At 45.5% G+C, this 12,399-nt stretch overlaps 1 pseudogene; it reads right to left on the reverse strand.

Moving 5' to 3' along the window:
- Positions 1-8,130: 8,130 nt before the first annotated feature.
- Positions 8,131-8,594, reverse strand: LOC123949668 (annotated as a pseudogene).
- Positions 8,595-12,399: the final 3,805 nt, after the last annotated feature.

The raw sequence follows: 12,399 nt of genomic DNA on the forward strand, positions 1-12,399 counted from the left end.
CATAGCCAGGAAGTGGCACAGACCTGATGGGACATGGGGAACACTGTGTTCATCGAACACAGATGATCCTGCCTTCTACCTACCCCATACTCCTCCCATGAGCCCGGCTTGAAGGGCCCGGCACGTACTCATCAGTGTGACCCAAGGAGATAAAACCCTACCTTAAGCTCAATCTGTGGAAAGAACCAATATGCCCTTCAACGGACGAATGGATAAAGAAGATGTGGTCCATATACACGATGGAGTATTATGCCTCCATCAAAAAGGATGAATACCCAACTTTTGTAGCAACATGGACGGGACTGGAAGAGATTATGCTGAGTGAAATAAGTCAAGCAGAGAGAGTCAAGTATCATATGGTTTCACTTATTTGTGGAGCATAACAAATAACATGGAGGACATGGGGAGATGGAGGAGAAGGGAGTTGAGGGAAATTGGAAGGGGAGGTGAACCACGAGAGACTATGGACTCTGAAAAACAACCTGAGTGTTTAGAAGGGGCGGGGGGGGCGGGTGGGAGGTTGGGGGAACAAGGTGGTGGGTATTATGGAGGGCACGTGTTGCATGGAGCACTGGGTGTGGTGCAAAAACAATGAACACTGTTATGCCGAAAAGAAATTAAAAAAAAAACCCTACCTTAAGCTCAAAACATAAGAGAGGGAGGGAAGTGACTAAATTAACTTTGATGCATTCCTATAATGGGCCACTGAAGAGATGTGAGGAAAAAAGAATGCTTTGAAGAATAGTAAATGAGATGGGGAAACGCTCAACACATGAGGCAGAAAAAAATAGAATGTGTAACTGTCACTATAGTTTGATATTATGTTTATTTAAAAATAGAAAAAGAAAAGGAGTGGGTGGAGATGTTGTAGGATTCTTGGGAAGGGATATGAGCTAATATCTGTGAATCCTCAAATTTGTAAACACAGCTACTGTTATAGCATAAGGCTTCAACATGGTTGAATATATCCTCGGAATTTATTTCTGAATATATCTATCACCGCTCTGCAAATTACTCCAAAACGTTGTGGCTTAACTGACAAATGTCTTATCATCTCGCAGTTTTTGTGGAGGCAAGAATCTGGGCATGGCTTAGTGTGGGGCATCTGGCTCAGGGTCTTCCACAAGCTCCAATCAAAGTGTTGGCCAAGGCTGCATCACCGGGAAGGTCACCTGGGGCGGGGAGATCAGCTTCCAAGCTCACTCGTTGGCTGTCCGCGGGCCTCAGAGAGTCCACTTCCAAGCCTCCTCACAAGATTGTTGGCAGGTTTCAGTTCCTTGCAGGCTGCTGGACCAAGGACCTCAAGTTCTTGTAGGCTGTTGGCAGGAGCGATTAGTTTCTTATCATGTGGACCTCCCCACAGAGCAGCTCAACATGGGAGCTGGCTTCCCTCGGAGCAAGAAAGCTAAAGAGTGAGAAAAGGTGAGCAATACAGAACCATGGAAATTTTAGAAATGATCCTGACACTTTTACTGTACTGTAGTCTCAGTCCATGCTCGAGGGGAGGGGATTACACAAGGGCATAAGAACCAGGAGGCGGGACCATTGGGGATGGTTACCTACCTCATCTTTTGTCAAAACCAGCACTTTCTTGGATCTCGTCTTTTTTCTTTTGTTACCAGCATAGCTGGTAGCTAGTTCTCTTTGGGAAGGTCATTTTTCAGAAGGAAGCCATTTTGGCCCTTAGTCACAGTGGCTATACCCCCAGCAATGATCTGGTGGGTTTGGGGTAGTGGCAAGGTCCCTGGTTAGATTCATAGCCCCAAGTTAGCCTTGTAGCAAACACAACGCAGACACTCCCTCCACAGAACGACCTTTGAAGGGATGCATGGACAATCAGTGCTGAGATAGCAAGTATGTGCAGGCCAAGAGTCTAACACGCTTTGAAAAATAATCACTCACTGGAGAACTAAAGCTTGAACTCAATGTAAACTCTCTTAGCTTCTGAGATTCACCTCTGTACTCAGTCGAATGATGGATCCATAAAAGATGTGTCCACCCATAACCTATGAATGTGACCTTATTTGGGAAAAGGATCTTTGCAGATGTAAGATGTAGATGAGATCATTGTGGATTATCCAGGTGGACCCTAAATTTAATGACCAATAAAAGGAGGTCACCAATAATTGGAAGAGAAGGTGCAGAGGAGAAGCCCACATGGAGACAGAGGTAGAGACTGGAGTTAGGAAGCCCCAAACCAAGGAACATTTGGAACCACCAGAACCTGTAAGAGGCAAAGAAGGCTTCTCTCTGTGGCCTTTCAAAGGAGCATGGATGCAGGGAAAGCAGGAAGGAGGCTGTTGCAGTCATCCAGGTGAGTGGTGATGGTAGTCATGACCAGGGTGGCAGTGGGGAGGTGGTAATGAGAGATCCCATTCAAGGTATGCTTTGTAGATATCGCTGATGGGAGATGCTCATGGATTGGATGTAGGGAAATGGAACAAGGAAGCGTGATGATGCTGTTGGAGGCCTGAGCAGTTGGTGTCTGGTGGTTTCAAAGAACAAGAAAGATTGGAAGAGGAGCAGTTTAGAGTGTATGGGGACAAAATCAGGAGCCCTGTCTTGGCAGTCTTAATTTGAGATGCCTGTTTGTCATGCAACTAAATAGAAAAGAGTTTAGAAAGCAGGGTAATTGTCAAGACTGAGTATATCAATTTGGAAGCCAGCAATGTAAAAATGGATGCATGGACAAAGGGGACAGGGCAAGGTGACCCCTGAGGACCCTTGCAGCTGTGACTCTATGAGGACTTTCTCCTCTTCTGCCCCCAGACTCTCTCAGCCTGGCACTCCTTCCCTCACCATCCTGGCATGCCCATAATCTGCCCCCTGCCTTTTCTCTTTAGATGCTTTTTCCTCTAGGAAGCCTCCTGTGATCTTCCAAGATAAAATTAACCCCCTTTCCCTCAGACTCCTATCACACCTATCTATCATTTTCGTTCTTGCGTGGCTGTGCCTTCCTATCTTTTTATCTTCCTCAATGGCAGCAACCAGTCTGGCACATCATGAGTACTTTTTTCTTTTTTAAAGATTTTTATTTTGGGGCACCTGGGTGGCTCAGTGGGTTAAGCCTCTGCCTTCAGCTCAGGTCATGATCTCAGGGTCCTGGGACCCAGTTCCACATGGGTCTCTCTGCTCAGTGGGGAGCCTGCTTCCTCTCAATCTCTGTCTGCCCCTCTGCCTACTTGTGAACTCTCTCTCTCTCTCTGTGTCAAATAAATAAATAACATCTTTTTAAAAAGACTTTATTTTTACATAGTTTCTGCACCTCACATGGGGCTCGAACCCACATCCCCAAGATCAAGAGTTACATGCTCTACAGCCAGGCGCCCCAGGATCATGAATACTTTTAAATGGCCCATGCACTGGAAGGCAGTAAAGAATGATTGTTAGAGAACTTGAGCTCCAATGCCAGACAGGATAGGATTCATGTCCCAGCTCATGTCCCACTACTTCCTAGGTCAACTTCTTCAAGCCTCTGTTTCTCATCTGAAAAATGGGAATTGAAAAATGTACCACATTCCACCCAATGTGTATGTATGTATGTGTATACATATCCATATATCCATGTATATGTAATATCTTATATATTATGGAAAGACATCTGTTCATCTAAAGATATGAGCAAGAATGTTTCTATCAGCAATATTCATAGTGGTAGAAAACTTGAAACAACTCAAATGCCCCATCAGCAGTAGAATGAATAAATTGTGGAATTTTATTTTTAAGATTTTATTTATTTATTTGACAGAGAGAGACACAGCAAGAGAGGGAACACAAGCAGGGGAAGCAGCAGGCAGAGGGAGAAGCAGGCTTTGTGTTGAGCAGGGAGCACGATGTGGGGCTCAATCCCAGGACTCTGGGATCATGACTTGAGCTGAAGGCAGCCACTTAATGACTGAGCCTAAATTCCTAAATTGTGGAATGCTTTTCACAAGGTAATGCTACATGGCAACAAGGGTAACTAAACTATCTAAATAAACAACTATCTAGAACAATGTGAATAAACTTCACAAACGTAATGTTGGGCTATAGAAGCCAGACACAAAAGAGAAGACAGTTTGTATGATCCATTTATATAAATAAAGTATAGAAGTAGGAACAAAGTAATCTTTGCTGTCAAAAGTCAAGGCAGTGGTTACAATTGGAGGGTAGCACCTGGAAGGGAAGATGAAAGGCCTTCTTGGGTGATGATAATGTTTTATTTCTTGATCTTTGTTTTGGTTTGATGTATGAAATGGATTCACTATATGAAACTTCGTTAAGGTGTACATTTATGATCTGTGCTCTTCATTACGTCTGATAGACTTCAGTAAAAAAGAGGCTAAACGTAAGGAGGATATCACAGTCTCTGGCACATAGCAAGTGCTCAATAAATGTTAGTTATTGTGAAGGAATGAGTGAAAGGACCCACATGGCTGTCCAGTGAAATCCATTAACAATCAGAACCATGGACAGATCAGAATCTGCTCTCAAGGAAAGCTGAAGGGGAAAAACTTGATCTTGAGTCAGCTATAAAGGACTGGAAGCAGGAGAGAATCTGAGACCTTTCCTCTTGGATTAGTGGTTCAGTGCCTTTTGGGGGCATCCTACAATGCAGAAAGAAGACTATTGCTAGGGGATTGTGGGTGTCTCTGGGTGCGCTCATGCAGAATTTCATTCCATTTTGAAAGGTCTGCGACCTATTGTTTCTCTACACCAGTGAGTACTGAAATCTCCCCGGAGAGGTCATTCCTAGATCTAGCATATTCAATGGCTTGCCCAGGCTCTGCAGGCTTTGTTCACTGTCTTGGGCTTGTGTTTACCTGGTTAGGGGAGACAGGGAAGAGAACCTAGGCAGGGCAAAGATAACCCATGACAGAGATCTTCTCTCAGTCCAGCCCGGGTTCTATGAAGAAAGGTATATTTTGGAGTCCCTGGGGGCTCAGTCGTTAAGCGTCTGCCTTCAGCTCAGGTCGTGATCCCAAGGTCCTGGGATGGAGACCCGCATTGGACTCCCTGCTTGGGAGGAAGCCTGCTTCGCCCCTCTCCCACGCCCCCTGCTTGTGTTCCTTCTCTCACTGTGTCTCTCTCTGTCAAATAAATAAAATTTTAAAAAAAGAAAGGCATATTTTGTTATCAATTTAATGCTTTATTTGATAGTGAGTTCCCATTACTAGGAATATCCACACAGAGGCTGCACAACTACTTGTCAGGATATTGCACGGAGAATTCCTGCAAAATGAAAAACTTAACCTAGGTGACTGTCAAAGTCATCCCAAAGCTAAAATTCTCTTATTTAATTCAACACAACATTTCCTTAAAGGCATGAACTTCTTCTTTATCTTACCCACCCCCCATCAGTACTTTTCTTTTTTCCTAAGGATTAAAATATTCCATGCTCAGTAGGAACTTTGAAAAGTGTGTATGTGTGTGTGTGTGGGGGGGGTATCCATACCATTGAATATTACTAAGCAATAAAAAGGAATGAACTACAGGGGCGCCTGGGTGGCTCAGTGGGTTAAAGCCTCTGTCTTCAGCTCAGGTCATTATCCCAGGGTCCTGGGATCGAGCCCCACATCTCTGCTCCGCAGGGAGCCTGCTTCCTCCTCTCTCTCTGCCTGCCTCTCTGCCTAGTTGTGATTTCTCTCTGTCAAATAAATAAAAAAAATAAATTAAAAAAAAAGGAATGAACTACAGATACACTTAACAACTTTGATGGATCTCAAAGGCATTATGCTGAATGAAAAAGGCCAAATCTCAAAAGGCCACACACTGTATGATCTCACTTATGGAACCTTCGCAAAATGAGGAAATTATAGAGATGGAACACAGATTAGTGTTTGCAAAGGGTTAGGGATGGTTGGGGAGGAGCTGGGTGTGACTATAAAGGGTTGCATCTTTGAGGTGATGGAACGATTCCGTACCTTGCATGTGGTCATTACATGAATTTTCACACACCTGATAAAATGATTCTGAACTATACACACGCTTTATAGCAATGACACTTCTCTGGTTTTAATACTGTACAAGGTCAGGTAAGATGTAAGCGTTGAGGACAAAGGATGAAATGTATAAGACCTCGTTGGGCTGCCTTTGCAATTTCTTGTGAATCTATAATTATTTATAAAAATACACAAAATAAAGGGTGCCTGGGTGGCTCAGTGGGTTAAAGCCTCTGCCTTCGGCTCAGGTCATGGTCCCAGCATCCTGGGATCGAGCCCCATATCGGGCTCTCTGCTCAGGGAGCCTGATTCCCCTCTCTCTCTGCCTGCCTCTCTGCTTATTTATGATCTCTGTCTGTCAAATAAACAAATAAAATCTTAAAAAAATAAATTAACAAAATAAAATGTATTAATATAAAAAGCTTTTAGAGCAGAGCAAAGGACACTGTTGACATTTCAGCATATTTCCTATGAATTATTTTCTTCACACAGTTAGGATCCTATTGTACATAAATTTTGCATCCTGAAATTGTTTTCTTCTTTTTAAAAGATTTTATTTATTTATTTATTTATTTATTTATTTGACCAACAGCACAAGTAGGCAGAGAGGCAGGCAGAGAGAGAGGGGGAAGCAGGCTCCCTGCTGAGCAGAGAGCCCAACGCTGGCCTCGATCTCAGGACCCTGGGATCATGACCTGAGCTGAAGGCAGAGGCTTTAACCCACTGGGCTACCCAGGCGCCCCTGAAATTTTTTTCTTAATGGAATAGCATAGGCATTAAAAAGAATAGCATAGGCATTTCCTATATCATTAACTACTCTACTAAAACAATCACTGTAATAGTTATGCTCATCATTTGGAAAAATGGATAAATAAACTGTAATACATTTATACAATAGAATATTACCCAGTGATCAAAAGGAACAAAATACACCAATATGGATAAGTTTCACAAACATTATGCTGAGTGGAAGAAGTCTTACACAATAGTATACACTCTAGGCTTTCTTTTACATAAAGTTCTAAAACAAGCAAACAAACTATGATGGGTAAAAATTAGGATAGTGCTAACTTCTAGGGGTGTTAGTGGTGGTAGAAATGAGGGCAGGGATTGCCTGGGTAGGGGCATGAGGGAACTTTCTGCTGTGTTGGTGATGTTCCATATCTTGATAGGGATTTGGGTTACACAGGTGTATGCATTTGTTAAGACGCAGCAAATGTACACTCACGATTTAGGCATTTCGTTCATGTAAATTTTATCTCAGAAGAAAAAACTCGGGGCGCCTGGGTGGCCCAGTGGGTTAAAGCCTCTGCCTTCAGCTCAGGTCATGATCCCAGGGTCCTGAGATCGAGCCCCACGTCGGGCTCTCTGCTCAGCAGGGAGCCTGCTTCCTCCTCTCTCTCTGCCTGCCTCTCTGCCTATTTGTGATCTCTGCCCGTCAAATAAATAAATAAAAATCTTAAAAAAAAACTCATAAGTCAATATTATCTCTATTTAATGAAGTACATGCAGCAGGATCCGATGTCTGCAACTTCTTTGAAATTCTCAAAAAATCATGGATGGATGGATGGAAAGAAGGATGGGTAGCTGGACAGGTATGTGATGAAGCAAGTAGAATTAAATCAGAATGATAGTCCAGGGAGAAAGATTTACAACTTTTCTATACAATTGAAGATTTTCATTATATATATAAATATACAAATATTTTTAAATTTAGACAAAAGCCACTTGGAATCCTTGGTACAAATGCACAGTGTTCCGCGGCGATGAGATTCTCTGGGCTAGGCCTGGGACCAGTGTCTAGATCATGTTCTTTGGAGGATTCTTGGCATACTTGAACTTCTAAAGGCTCCCAGCTAGGTCCAAACACAAAGCCTTTCCAAGAATCAGCCTTCTAAAGGAGTCTCTCCAGAGTCTCTCTCACCTCCTTGCTGGAGTTCTCTGCTACTGTCCTATGGCTGACACCACCAGCAGAAACCAAGTCTCCCCACTAAATTCACAAAGGCCTCCAAGGTCTAAGCTGGGTGGTGGTGGGAAGAATGAAACATCCTAATATGATGGTAGCACATAATACCGAACAGGGAGCACTCCCTGTTCCCCTCCAGATCATAAGGAAGTTCTCAAAACTAACTGTCTTCTAAAGCCTGGCCCCCTGGCCATGAGAAGAAGAGGAAACAGAGTGGGCAAAGCGCTGAGGTCTGCTCTCTCGTCACTCGTGGATCTGGTTCTGAGCACAGCTCTTCTAATCTACCGGCTCTTCAGGCCAAAATCACAAGCCAGTCTCCTTCTCTGCACTCTATACGGAATCGCTGTCATGGGTAATGTTCCTGACAACCTGGATGCAAAAATCCCCATGGATGGTCCCAGGCTTGGAGTAAGAAGGGTTGGTCTCCCACCCAGAGCATCAGTTGGTCTGTCTTCACCACATTCAGCCCCTTGCAGGCCATGGCAACCACGGGCCCTGATCGCAAGTACGTCACCAGGCCGGCACAAAGAAAGGACAGTCCTTCAGGTCAATGAAGTGCTCCTTGAGAAAGTCTTCTGAAGCCTGGATTCGTTTCACAGCAATAGGGAGGAATCCCTTTTGCTCAAAACGCTCATAATCTCCCCCATGAGGCTGCACTGGACTCCATCAGGCTTGATGGCAATGTAGGCGCGTTCGCTGTTGGCCATGGACCTGGGGTAGACAGCCCACCGGTTGCAACTCCATCTGGGGCAGCCAGCACTGGAGAAGCCCAGAAGGGTTCTGAGGCCTCTTTGAGCATACCTAGCCCAACCCGTTGCATCCCTGAGCTCTACAAGTCTCCCGCTTGGGTAGTCACAGGGTTTCACAGCCTTGCAGAGAACCCAGACACCCAACAACACAAAGAAGGAGAGAAAAATTGGCCAATCAAATGATAGTTTCCCTTAGGAACCCCCCTTGGTCCTACCCCCAGGGCTGCCTCTCTGTGCCAGTTTTCCCTGTGACAACCCCCCCCCCCCCCCCCCCCCCCCCCCCCCCCCCCCGCCCAGGCCAGTCTCTGGCCTCCAGCCTCCCCTAGCTGAGGGCTGAGGACTATCACCTGGCTCTGGTAATTGACCTGGGAAGCCCAAAGGGAGGTGGCCGGGACTCAGGGGAGGGGGAGCCCCAGGTGCTGCAGGAAGTGGAGCTGTTAATGAAGGGCTCCTTCCCACCCTGGGAGAGGTAGATGGGGAGCTGCAGAGGCCCAGGAAGCAGCAGCTCTTAAAGGAGACAAGACCCCTTTCTGATCCTATTAGAAAGAGCCGTGCTATATCCCAGGCTTCTTCACAGGTCACACCCAGGATTTGTTCTGTCCTCTGGGGCTCACTGGCGGGAACTACTCAGCAGGAGAGAAGCCTGTTCAGGAACCCATGGGACCAGGGTTCCTCTGAGAAGCCTTAGGGAGTCCCTGGAAGCAAAGGGCCAGGAGAGGGCACTCTAATGCCCAGCTCCAGCTCCAAGGGCTCGAACAGGGGCAAGACTAAGGAAATTCCAGGAAGGGATCCTCTGAGGGGTTAGGTGGTAAGAAGCAGCACTGAGGGCCCCTTGATAATGCCTGGCCCACGGCTTGGCTATGAGAAGCACGTGAATTGTAACCACAGCCACATCGAAGGTTCCCTGAGTGTGGTCTTCACCAGCAGCCTCGTGATTGCCTGGGAACTTTGCATGTTCGATATGCACATTTTCAGGCCCCCTCTCCCTTCCAGACCTATGAATCAGAAACTTGGGGTGCTAATTGCAGCAATCCACAAGCCCTCTAGGTGATTCTGGCACGTGCTCAAATTTGAGAACGAGTATGATCCGACTCTGGAGCTGGGCTGCCGGGAAAACTTCCTCCATTCACATGTTCATTCACATTCCTCGAACATTTATTAGCACCTTCTATGAGTTGACACAGCGTCGAGTGTCACAAGGGGCCCAAAATGGGACAAATTATAGCGCCCACCCTCCAGGCAGACTGACTAGAAAGTATAAAGCAGGGCAAAAAGTCGCAGGAAGGAGTCGATCTTTCTGGCTAGAGCGATCGGAGAGGACTTCCCGGAAGAGGAGGACTTTGAGATGGGCCTTGAAGGATAAGTCAGAATCAGCAGAGCAGAAAAGGAAGGTACTTCTAAAACCAACATCTAACTTTTATTTAAGAAAATTATTTATTGGGGCGCCTGGGTGGCTCAGTGGGTTAAAGCCTCTGCCTTCGGCTCAGGTCATGATCCCAGGGTCCTGGGATCGAGTCCCGCATTGGACTCTCTGCTCCTCAGGGAGCCTGCTTCCTCCTCTCTCTCTGCCTGCCTCTCTGCCTACTTGTGCTCTCTGTCTCTCAAATAAATAAATAAAATCTTTTTTAAAAAAAGAAAGAAAATTATTTATTGTTTATTTATTTATGAGAGAGAGAGAGCACATAAGCCGGTGGGGTGGGGGCAGAGGGAGAGGGACAGAGAGAATCTTAAACAGGCTCCACACATAGAGCTCCATATGGGGCTTCATCTCAAGACCCTGAGATCACCGGGTGCCTGTGTGGCTCAGTGGGTTAAGCCTCTGCCTTCATCTCAGGTCACGATCCCAGGGTCCTGGGATGGACCCCCGCATCACGTCCTCTGCTCAGCGGGGAGCCTGCTTCCTCCTCTCTCTGTCTGCCTGCCTCTGCCTACTTGTGATCTCTGTCAAATAAATAAATAAAATCTTAAAAAAAAAAAGACCCTGAGATCATGACCTGAGCAGAAATCCAGAGTTGGATGCATAGCCCCCTGAGCCCCACCAAAACCTAGCTTTTATTTATTGATTGATTTTAAAGATTTTTATTTATTCATTTGAAAGAGAGAGAGCAGATGCAGAAGGGACTGAAGGGGAGGCAAGGGACAGAGGGAGAGGGGGAAGCAGGCTCCCCAATGAGCAGGACCTGAGATCTGAGATCTCAGAGGCCTGAGATCATGGCGTAAGCCGAAGGCAAATGCTTAACCATCTGAGCCACCCAGGTGCCCCCAAAACCTAGCTTTTAAAAGTACCTTATCGCTTTGGGGATACATTCACATGCCTCAGCACAAGCTTCTCCATGATCCAGCCCCATCTCCTTCATGAACTCCATCTCATGCCATTCCACACCTCCATCCATAGATCCGAGTAAAACTGAGCTTCTCACCGAAGTGCACACACAACATGCTATTTCTTATCTCCGGGTCTTTTGTCCCTCTGCCTGGAATGCCCTCTTTATGTCTCTTAGCCCAATAGCCACAAATCCTTCAGGACTCCTTTTAGGTCTTTCCTCTTCCAGGAAGCCCTCCCGACTCCTGGCTGGTCAAGAATCATCCTCTAGGGGGGTGCCTGGGTGGCTCAGTCAGTTAAGCACCTGCCTTTGGCTCGGGTCATGATCTCAGGGTCCTGGGATTGAGTCCCATGTGGGGCTCCTGGCTCAGCAGGGAGTCTGCTTCTCCTTCTGCCTGCTGCTCCCCCCTGCTTGTGAGCTCACTTTCTCTCACAAATAAGTAAATAAAATATATATTTTTTTCAAAAGTAAAAAGCTGCTTTATGTTAATCCCCTGTTAGAATGAGAACCTACTGGGAGTAGGAATCTTCTTCAACTTTGTGACCCTCAAGCCTAGCACAGTGCCTGGCATGCAGTGTGCATTTCAATAAACAGTCATTTAGCAAAGAAAAGAAGATGTTAAATAGGAGATGCAGGGGGAAAACCATGGCAGGAACGATGTAGAGTCTGACAAGGGGCACATCCTGAAGGCAAAGGCACAAAATGTTTCCCTCTCCCTAAAGCCTGGAACAGAGAAGACTGTGCTCAGCCACCAGGAGCCTCTTGCCACCTGTTGGCTGGCTGGACAGACAGATCTAGCCTATGTGCTCTGCCTCCAATTATCATGTGCCGAGCGTTGCTGCTAAAATGTTCCAGTCTGCCAGGCCATGTGTGAATCCACAGAAGTCTTTCTAGCACTGTGGGTCGGTTTCTGAGTTGGGGTACGGGTTTATTAATTCTCAAGTATCCCAAGAATATATCAAAAGATGCTCAGCTTCATTAGTCTGAGGGAAAAACAAATTAGATCTACAACTAGATACCATTAACATCTATAAGAATGGCCAAAAATAAATAAATAAATAAATAAATAAATAAAACAGAAAATGGACAAGGACACATGGCAACCAAAACTCTCATACTCTGCAGATGAGAATGCAAACCAGAACATCTACTCTGGAAAACAGTCTGGTAGTTTCTTACAAAGTCAAACATACACTTGCCATACAACCCAGCCATCCCCATTCTCGGTATCTACTTGAGAAATACGAAGCCTTTTAAGATCATACGACAACTGGGATGTCAATCCTTATAGAAGCTCTATTTGAAATTGCCAAAAATGGAAAACAACCCAAATGTCCATCAACAGGCAAATAATAAGAAAGTGGTGGAATATCCATACAATTGGATACTTCTTGGCAATGAAAAGGAATGAGCTACTGAGATATACAACATTCATAAAT

This window comes from Meles meles, chromosome 8, assembly GCF_922984935.1.
Source record: "Meles meles chromosome 8, mMelMel3.1 paternal haplotype, whole genome shotgun sequence".
NCBI classification, from domain to species: Eukaryota; Metazoa; Chordata; class Mammalia; order Carnivora; family Mustelidae; genus Meles; species Meles meles.